The sequence below is a fragment of the Felis catus genome, chromosome D2, assembly GCF_018350175.1.
Source record: "Felis catus isolate Fca126 chromosome D2, F.catus_Fca126_mat1.0, whole genome shotgun sequence".
Lineage (NCBI taxonomy): Eukaryota > Metazoa > Chordata > Mammalia > Carnivora > Felidae > Felis > Felis catus.
In genome coordinates this window covers 22802363-22811678 of record NC_058378.1, presented here as the reverse complement: position 1 = coordinate 22811678, position 9316 = coordinate 22802363, and the positions used below count along the sequence as shown (strand labels likewise).

General features: G+C 38.3%; 1 protein-coding gene across 4 annotated transcripts in view; it reads left to right on the top strand.

Moving 5' to 3' along the window:
- Positions 1-9316, top strand: part of RHOBTB1 (Rho related BTB domain containing 1) — a 123514-nt gene that overhangs the window by 1248 nt on the left and 112950 nt on the right. The window contains exon 1 of one of the 4 annotated variants that reach the window (XM_019813149.3): positions 33-162. The exons of the other annotated variants lie outside the window; for them this stretch is intronic. The gene's annotated coding sequence lies outside the window, so the exon portion shown is untranslated. Of the gene's footprint in view, positions 1-32; positions 163-9316 lie in introns of those variants that run through there. 4 annotated transcript variants of the gene reach the window in all.

The following is a 9316-nucleotide window of genomic DNA, read 5'->3' as shown; positions in this document are numbered from 1 at the left end:
TGATGTGTGATTGATTTTTCTTGGTTTGTTAGCTCTGAAAGCCCCAGGCTGTAAAAGGTTTGGGTCAACAATGAGACTGATCCACGGAGGCTTTCGTGCCCTGCTCTCCAACATCTCTGGTATCTGGAGGAGGGGCAGATTGGAGGATCCGAAAAGTCTGAAGTGAGTGTTCAAAGGAGCTTAGCGTTTTTAACTTGTGACTTTTTGAAAAAAGGAAATACACTCTTTTAGTTTGAGTTAGGTTTATTCTTTTAATATACATGCATTCATCTTAAGAGAACTGATGATGGCATTACATAGTGAGTCCAGTAGGTATGGCATCATTAGAACTAAAAACCAAGTTTACTGTGTAGTTCTAGAAAAATTGCTTCCTTACGTGTTTTTCTATGTCTCTATTACTGGGATGCAGCTTTGTTGGGAACGCTGTCAATAATCACCTTGGTGTCTGTGAGGTTTCCCCTGGTGTTGGCCACCTGACCCCAGACAGAGCGCAGTGTGTACCCTTTTTGTAATACTGTGTTTCTGGTGGGCACGAACCTGCTTCCAGGCCTCTAGCCTTGGTCCCTGGTGAGAGGAAAAAAGTATCAAAAATGTGCTCTTGGCAAGTTTGGGAGCAAGGAAGAATGCTGTAGATTTTTTTCCCCATTAAAGTTTTCACGAATTGGCAATTTAAAACCCAAAGCATTGTTTACCACCTGTCAGACTCACTCGTAAGTGTAAGGATTAACTAATAAAAGATTTGTAAAATGCTTCCTGAATATAAAATTCCATAAATATGCAAAATAGTAATAATCCACCCATTGTTAAATTTATGTAGCTGCTTCTGCCATGCATACAAGATGATTTAGAATGCATGTTTCCTGTCAATTAAACAATGAGTTTGGAGTAAAATAATGAGTTCAATTCACATCCTATGAAACTTTGAAATAAAATTTCTCCCATAAGGCACCATCGGCAGAGAATCATAAAGTAAGCAGCATTTCAAAAAGTTATATATGGAATGGCACTTACCTTATGGCTGGGGGGAAAGGGACCCAGTGAACTTCTGAAACTAAGAAATATTCAGCCCTGGTTCGAGTGTGCCTGAACCATAAATATTCCCTTATGTTTTGGGGAATTCTAAGGAGAGAGCAAACAGATTTTGTGGCCTTATAGATAGTCCACTTTAATCCACGAAATATGCCTCTCCATATTTTAAGGCTGAAGTTCAATCTGTGGTTTTGTCCATAATGAAGAAAATCTTTATAGTTACTTGGATAAATTATTCATTCTTCCAATACCATGGGCTTGGTTTTTAAGCATCCTTAATATGAGCAATTATTTTAATATCCTGCAGATAATTAGATTAATTTGTTCCCAGTGGATTGAGTGACATAGTAGCATCATATTTTTCTCTTTACATGTATTTAATAATAAAGTATGTCGTTTTTCTGCTTACTGGTTTCCTAAAGTAAAACCTGCTTCTTACATGCTAATTTTAAGTATAAATATTACTATGGATGGTCTTCGCTGTCTTATGAAGACAACTCTAGATTCACCACTAACAGATTAAGCTCTGAGCAAAACCATGAAGTTGGGAATGTCTTTCCTTGACATCTTCCCACCTTCAGTGGCCTTTTCTTCTCATTTTCTCCACTCAGCTCTCAGATGGACAGCCGCTAAACAGGCCCCAGCCCAGTATTCCAGAACTTCTCCTCTGCCAGCACTCTTCCTTTATCCAAGTAACTTAACCTCTGCCCTACTTATTTTCCAACAGCTTGGTATGGGTGAAAGTGCACTAGGTGAAAAATCAAAAGAGTTTGCATTTATCAGGCAGCTATGACACATCAGGCACTGTGCCACCTTATCTCATTAAATCCCTGATGCAGCAAATGTCATCCATGTTTCACACAAAAGAAAACTGAGTCTCAAAGAAGCTCTGGTCCCCAAGGACAAGCAAAGAGCCAGGATTTGAAGCAAAGCATTGTGGTACTTACTGCTGCATTGTGAGCCTGATCCCTAAGAAGGGCTTATGTTCTAGACTAAGGCACGGAAGAGTTCTCCCACTATCTGGCCATTTGGCCTTAAATCCTCTGGGCCTTTGATTTCCTTTCTCTAGTTTTGGATTGAATGATCTCTCAGAGATGGAAAGGATATTTAGATGCCAACCACATAAACTGTTCCTCCCACGGGCTTCCAGAATGTTCTTCCCTGCCCTGACCTTTCCTCCAACCCCCTCCTTGGTCTTTTTTCCTTCCTGTGGGTCCAAGTATATATGACCTCCTCCAAGAGACTTTTCCTAAATACTCTTCTGTTGTTTTCTAGCTCAGGCCTAGTGATCCCTTCTAACACTGATGACCAACTGCACTTACTTTATTTACACATCAGCATATATGTGGTTGGTGTTTTTATCTTCTCCTCCATCATTCCCACCATCAGACTGTAAGCCATGTGAGACCAGAGCTCCTCTTGTCTGACTTTTTCCATTATTGTATTCCCAAGGTCTACCACAGTGACACAGAGCACATAGTTGGTGATCAATTAGTGTATGTTGAATAATTATGAATTATATGATTATAATTCTATAATGAATAATTATTTCCTACAAAGGACATGTGCTAATGGCCAATATATCGTACCATCCCTGGGAAAACCTAAATGAAATATCACCAATCTTACAATGTTACAGTGAGCCTGAATTATGAATGGGGATCCAAGTATAGCAACAGAGACGGCAGGACAACCCTGGGACACACAGGACAAGCAGACACACTGAACATGGTCCAACCCCCATACTTTACAACAGAGAAATCTGAGCCTCAGAATGATAATAAAAACTTGGGTTTAGAAGGGCATTGGAGACCATCCAATGGTCCAAACCATTGTTTTATTCATGAGGACACACAGAACATAAAATATGTAACAGATACATCCTGACTTCCAGAACAGCACACCTTTCACCAAGGAGTCAAAAATCTCGGGGACCACCCAGTGAACAGGGGAAGGGAGCTTTAGGCAATGATGCTTTCTCCCCCCAGAAATTCCAAAGAGGCTTAGGTTTCCCAGACCAATCCTGGATAGCAACATTAGTACACAGCAGAACATTCTACTTCAGATAATCTAAGTTTTAAATTTTGTATGGCCTGTATAAATTTCAGTAACTCATTTACTATTTTAATGATCCACCAGGCAGACTTTTAATACCTATCATTAGTTTACCAGTTCTGTTTAAATGCTGGAGAGCTCCAAATGGCAAAACGACAGTGCTGAGCACTTACCACTACCATGATAGATTCAAGATACATTTAAAAGATGATTGATATTTTGAACTCCAAATGATGATGGCTTGTTTTTAAGGACTAAAATAACTTTTCTTCTCTAACTTAAAGAGCAATCCTTGCTAGAGTATTACATCCCATAAAAAAGCAGTCCTTAAACTTTAGAGGGCATAAAAATCATCTGGAAGGCTTTTTAAAAACCCAGATTGCTTAGAGCCTTTCTGCACATTTCTGAATTAATAGGTCTGAGATTGGACCCAGACAACTGCATTTTTAACACCTTTCGAGATTTTCTCAATCAAATAGTCTGAAGACCTCACTTTGAGATCCAGTAATTATTTTAGTATGTTTTGATTTTCCCAGATTCATTACGAAACGTTTTTTTTAAACAAAGATAATTGGGGAAGATGTGTAATGTGTTTCAGTCTAGCAAACAGCATACTGGGTATGATGGGAATCTGTTTCCTTGTAGCCAAAGCCATGTATGTAAAACCATGATATAGTTACTACGTTTGATACTGGCCCCAAATCAGGAACATTCCAAAATATTTCTATTGGACTGCAAAAGTAAATCAGTAATTAGCAATAAAGTTAAGTGTTAAGTTCTGTGGAGCAATAATGAAGCCCCTGCCCTCTAGATGACTATATTCAGTATAGTAGAGAGATACGATTAATATCCACAAAACATTCAAGGACAGGGTTGCAGATCAAGCACAGGATGCCCGGTTAAATTTGAATTTCAAATGCACAAATCATGTTTTAGTATAGGCATGTCCCATATATTTTTACTTGCTAAATCTGGGAACGTTGCTCAGTGAACATTAGCATTTAATGTTATTAGTTTCCAGGACTTGGGTTGGGGCGGCGGGGGGCAGGGAAGGGGGGTAGTAATGCTGAGTGGTTGTTAAGTTTTGAGAAACTGATAAAAGCTCTGAATGTGCTCCTGAGAGCACTTTCCGACAGAACGCTCATACTATTCCATGCCCCCCCCACCCCAGGCTGCCAAAGCCCTTGTGGACATCAGAGTCATCTGCAGTGTAGACAGCAGAGGCCAGCTCTTCAGACTACTTAGGTTGGTGAGTCTGGAAGGTAGCTTGGAAAAGTGGAATGTGAACTGGGCCATTAAGAGCAGAAGAGTTTAGCTGTATTGTGGGTTTAAGAGACTTCTTAAAGCTTTCACAGAAGGCAGGTTCCTTTAGGCTTTGAGGGTATTTAGTAAGAAATATGGAAAAATTAGCTTGGGCTGGTTTTTGAAAGCCCAGCTTGTGGACAGCCTTAAATTCTAAAGGGTTTAGACTGCCTATCCTGGGAAAAAGTGTGTCCTTACTGATGTGTCAGTTAGGGATGAGGATCAGACAAAGGGAGATCACAGAGAGAAATTGCAGGCAGCCTCAGCTCTAGGGTCAATAGGCCTGGTGTAAGCTCCTCCGTTAACAAGCTGGGAAGCCTTCTGTGTGTGTGTGCAGTTTCCCTGGGCCCCCATCTCCTAAGCTGGGAATTGGGAATAATAAAAGGAGCTGCTAATAGGGTTGTAGTGAGGGTAAAATGAAGTTGTACGGTGCTTGGCACAGTGGGTGACACAGCATAAATATGTGATAATATAACATAATATAATCAGGGTTCCCCGGGGCTATGATCCACTGCTCCTGCTGCTACTGCCCTTGTTATTATTGAAGGGGGCGTGGTCGCCCAGCAGCCTGCAAGAGCGGTTTCAGGGGGAGTAAAACAAGAGAAAAATGATTGTTTGATCTGGATTTGGAGAACGCTTTAAAATGTCCCTTTTCCAAGTTAAAATTTCTTTATCAAAAATTGTGAAGGCAGAAACTGGCTAGTAAAATAATGTTTGTACTTCTGAGGATTTTAAAATAAATACATTCAACTCTTCATTATTTTTCCTAGAAGAGGGAATATTAAGGACAATCTAAATCATATACTCTGATCCCAAGTCAAGGAGACGTTTTTTAATTGCATGTGTTACTCTTAATAGATTTACCATCTTACCTATATCATTTTGGCTAATATTTAAATTAATTTGCACATGATAAGCTCAGACTAATCATTCAAAATGCTCCCCAAAGCCATTTAAACTGCAAAGCAGATGAGTTTATCAGAAATAATTCACGAAGCAACCTGCCTCCACAGAGCTGACTGAGAACACCGAAGACGGGACCATTAAGGGCTCTGGGGTCAGACTGTTGAGGTTCCCATCCCTGCTGCCTCCTGTGACTAGCTTTGTGACCACATTGCTTTGCTTCTCCAAACCTCAGTTTCTCCCAATCTGTAAAATAGAACTAATAATCTCCCTTACCTCCAAGGGCATGGGCATAGAGTTCTCACGTGGTTTCCGGTACCCAGTTAAGCGTCACATAGAATTCTGTGACCTCAGTGTCGTCTTCATCTTATCAGTATATTATTTAATATATGCATAAAGAATTTATTTCAGGAAAACATCTAAAAATGTGAGAGATATTTATGATCTTTAGTCACATCTTTATTTATTTATTTATACAGCAAGGGCTATTTAGAGCATTTTCCAAACCACAGAGTACAGTGTTCTTATTTCAAAGAATTTCTAATCCCAATTTTCATTATGTGTTGCTTTCTCCAGCTCATCCATCTTCAACTTTTACAGGGTGATTGGTGCCTTTCTAGAGAGCTTTGGGTTTCAAACTATATATTAAAGCGTCTGGGCCCTAGAATTTAGTTGGCTCATAAACCTACAGTACAGAACAATAAGGATTGGTTTAAGGTACATTATAGTTACATGTATGGCAGTTATATTTTATTTGGTCTGTGCTGAGCACCTTGAGGGCATGTCCCATTGTGCCTTCAAGACGGTAGACTCAAATATTTATTGAATGAATTTAGTGTATAGTAAAATACATCGCGTTCTTTTTCTGAGGATACTTTTCCCTCACATTAGGAATTTTAACTCCTAAAAGAATGAAAACAAGGAAAAGACTTCTAACTTTCATGCATAAGATCATTAGTCTGATATTTCTAGACTGAAGTACTGAAAGTGAATTCGGAGATCTACATTCATATTTCTATTTCCTAGAACAACATTTCCCTTAAGGTCTTCACATTAGCTGCTCCCTCCATCTCAAATGTTCTCCCCTCAGATATTGCTTATGTTCATTTTTTTGTTGTCTATTCTCATCCCCACTGGACTAGAAGTGCCCTGTGGCCAGAAGTCAAGCCTACCTGTTTACTGCTGTCTACTGCTCTAAATGCTACTGAGTATCTATTACAGTGCCAGGCACTTAGTAGGCAGTCAGTAAATATTCTGTCAATTAGTTGAATGTCAGAAGACCAATATTTGGTCTTCTACTGTCATCCCACTGCAGAGCAGTAATTTTTTTATACCTTTTGGGTCAAAATCACCTTTCAGAATTGGATTAAAATCATGAAGTGCCTCATTAATGAAATTTTACATGCTCAAAATTTTGCACATAATTTGAGTCCATGGACCACAGGTTAGGAATCCCATTCTAAAATATATATATATATATATATATATATATATATATATATATTTACTATTTCAGTTAGATTTTCTTTATATATATATGTATAGATATGTATATATGTATATATATACATATATGTATGTATATATATGTATATATGTATATATATACATATATGTATATATATGTATATATGTATATAAAGAAAATCTAACTGAAATATTAAACTAAATATCACAAAAATTTAATTACTACAAATCCCAATGTGTTAATATTCATGCATCTATAGTAATACTATCGTAATAAATTATATGTTGCCTTGGGAAAATTGTGCAACCCTCCAAAGGGAAAAAAAGGCTATCTATAAATGTTGAATGTTTTATTTATATGCTGGAAAGGATTTAAGGCTTATAGAGAAAGGCTAATAAAAATACATACTGTACAGCAATATAAAATATATTTCAAATAGGTATGAAAAAATAAGTCAAAGGAAAAAAATAAGGCTAAGAACGTAAGATGGGGCCAGTAGAGAGATTCATACTCAAAATTTATGCCATGAAATTCAACACTCTTGCTAGAAGATAGTAACAAATTTTGTTCTCAGTTTTTTAGCAGCCAATGTGAAGGAGAAAAATATAATCAGTTATGCCTTGCAGAGGGCCATATTTTATATATACTTAAATATGAATACCTGTATGTGTATTTAACAGCAAACTGGTTCTTAAAAGAAGGAAGTTTTATTATCATAATAAGGAATGGTGATTATATTTCCAACGTTTGTTTATGGCAAGTGTCTTCGTACCTGAGCTTGAAATAACCTATAAGAAATGTTCACAAATAACTGGCACTTTGGACATTTATGATTAAGATGTAATAACCTTCTGTTCTTTTTGTTAGCAGGCCTTACAGAAAGAAGCCTCCTTAGGGCAGTAAGACTGCATAGAACTAAGAAGGGGAGGGGTGGGGACAGATGAGGAAAACCGTTTTCTCCACTGTCTTATACCCCATCACTTCCTGCAGCACCCCACCCTTTCCTCTGCTGCACACTATTTAAATAAGGTGCCTGAAGCTCTCTTTCTCCCCTTTAAGGCATATGCACCTAGGATGTTGACTAATGTAAGTTATTCCCCCTAACCTTAGTTTCCTTGGATAACAGTCTGTCAGGGACTTCTACGCCTTCTCTGAGAGAGCAAATACAATAACTAGCTTCTCAGAACATTATGTGGATTTGTGGCATTCTCTGAGGGGCTATAAATGGATCACATTGACAGCTTTATTTGTCATTCTTAAATGGAATGTGTTTTTCCCCCTTTGAGTTAAATCAAAATCAGATGGCATTTCTTATTTCATTGTGGAATGTTTTTAGTCTCATAATTGCAAAATTACATTCATAACTGATACTATGCTAATTTACAAAATTTGTGTTTTATTATTGGGGAGTTCCTATTTGGAAAGTAAGTGAGGGAAAACAACTTATGCAACATTTTCAGTTTGCCTATTTATTGAGATCCTGATATAGTTGCTAGAATTCTGTCGCCATATGGAAGTAGAGACAATTATATTGCATGAAATGACATGGATTTTAGAAGGAAGGATATAAAAAGGCATAACCAGCAGAATATCCACAATCCAGAGACTAAAACATTCTTGAAACCTCTTCTCTCTTTTGCCTCCCCAGCATGTCCCTGGTCTCAGTCATCCTTTCCTCTCCTTGCAATGGCTCTTGTTCAACATATGCAGGGGCAAAAATCTCAAGAATAGGGTTGGCAAGCACTACTTTCATACCATGGCATACTTCTTACATGCTAAAGCAGTTGCTTGGGCCCAAGTGAAGTTTTTCATTCAAAAAATCCCTATCAACCTTAGCTTGACAATAGCTAGGCCTCCAGGATCCTGAGAGTCTTCTTTAACATATGACTATCCTTTTGGACACTTCCTCTAGTCTTTACCTCCCCTAACTCCCAAGTATACAATCAATTGCTCTTCAGAATCCCAGGGCAGCTCTTTCTGCCCATGGGTCCTCTCCCCATGCTTTAATAAAACCACCTTTTGTACCCAATTAAACAAACAAACAAACAAAAAAATCCCCATCACTTCCATCTACCCACTACTAAATCTGTATGAGAAAGGAAGCCCTCCTACTTTAATTTCTTAAATCCTCTAAAAGTTCCCAATGCTCTTTTACTGATCTCAATACTGTGCTTATCTTTAGAATTTTCAAACGCTATGCAATGGGTAGGCTTTTCTCGCTGAATTTATATGTGTTTATTTTCATACTCATTTTATACCCCTGCCTTTGATAAAGTCAACTTTACTGAGTACCCACTATGTCTGGACTCTCAGCATACAATGAACTGCATCAGGTATCCCCTGCCCTCATTGGGCCTACAGGCTTGTGGGGAAGACAGACAATAAAAGGATGACACAAATAGGTATGAAACTGACACTCTTCTAAATATGCCACAAAGAAGAGACACAAGGTTCTGGAAAATGAGATCTAAACGATAGGAGTCAACTAGACAAGGAGTACAGGCAGAAGGCATGCCGTGGAAGGGGTGGAAAGCCATGATGTATGGAAAGCAGAAAGAA